We start from the raw sequence: 1,640 nt of genomic DNA, 5'->3' as shown, positions 1-1,640 counted from the left end.
TATCACCCAACAATGTTATCACTCACATCAAATTGCAATTTTTATAAAATTTTACTATAGACATGCACAATTTGATATGGATGGGGTAGAAAGTGCTGATCTAGATGAATGCATTATCATCAAGGAGCTCTATTTTATCTTAGTGATGATAGAGTTCACAATAGGATTTTTCTTTGATTATCTTGTGAATCATGGGATAAATGCTTCAGAACAATAGATTTAGTCTGATGGTTCTACTAGTACATGTATGTGAAAGTTAAAATTTAAAATATTTCTTACACATAATTATTTAATTGAATAGTTATGTATGTCTAAATTTAATTATTCATAAAAAAATTCAATTTCTTCACAAGGCAATTTAATTGTACGAAAGCATTGAATTGGCTTCCAAAACAATATGTGAGATGGAATGTTAAGTTTCTTTGGAACTTGTTTAAAGTGGTCATGGAAAAGCAGAGCATGATGGAGTAGGAGCATGTGTAAACTATGCATTACAACATGAACTTTTAGCATAATATGGATATATACTAATGAAATTTGATGTATATGAGCATCTCCTAGATAATTGTTTTATATTTTGTTTAAATTCATCCAATTTTCTTCTCTATATAAGTGCAAAGATAGACAAAGAAAACCAAGTTGTTGAATGTTGCAAATCTCATTTGTATCCTTGAGATGCAACATATAATAAATACTTTATTTAGGAAGTGAAAGGTAAGGTTTCTATTTTTCTTTGATATGATTAATTTTTATATTTTGAATTAATAGTAAGATTATTGACATAGAAACTTGTAAAATTAATGTGTTCTAGATATTGATTGATCAAATCCTTATAGTTGTCAACCATTTGTTGGAATTAGAAGATTGCATCAACTAATGACTATCTAACAACATAAATCTCTTGTAATTCAAGTAATTGAAAAATAATGTTTTATAATATTTCCATTGAAAATAATGCAATGCATCAATGTGGTATATTGTGAATGGTTATGTCTTAAAACGAAAGTGGAAAAGAATAATTAGAAGTCATCCTAATGAAGAGGGTGACCATGACATAAACATTCATAATCCTATGTATTCATCTAATTATGAGCAAGTTTATGATTTAGTTGTTCTAGGAGAGATTTTACAAACATGTTTTATTTTTTATAAATAATAGTCTTCATATTTATTTATTTATAGTTTTCATTATTTTTGTACATTTTTAGGTGACATCTTTTTTGTGTATGCAGATCTTGAAAATGTGGAAGGTGTAGATTGTTATGTACCTATATCTACACACAAGCAAAATTCAAGTTAATTGAACCAACTATAGATTGTGATAACCAATCATATGCAATTGATTCACTTATTAGAGAAGGTATAGGTTATCCCAATGTTGTAGGGTAGGTGAAGTCTGTAGGCTTTGATCAATAGCATCAAGTGTGTTCTATAAGCACTAAAGAGTCTCAGTAAAAAGTGTTTGCCCATCTTTGGTACTATTAGTGGATCTACATGATGACGGACTATGGGAACAACCATGTACACCGACCTCTCAAGAATCACTACCACCAGATGCCATAATGATAATATCTATAAAAAAACTAAATATGATAGCTAATAATAGAGATTTGCACATGAACACACAAAAACATTATTTT

The sequence above is a fragment of the Cupressus sempervirens genome, chromosome 1 (genome assembly GCF_028749045.1).
Source record: "Cupressus sempervirens isolate cs-2001-9-10 chromosome 1, ASM2874904v1, whole genome shotgun sequence".
Classification (NCBI taxonomy): Eukaryota; Viridiplantae; Streptophyta; class Pinopsida; order Cupressales; family Cupressaceae; genus Cupressus; species Cupressus sempervirens.
This window is presented reverse-complemented; position numbering follows the sequence as displayed.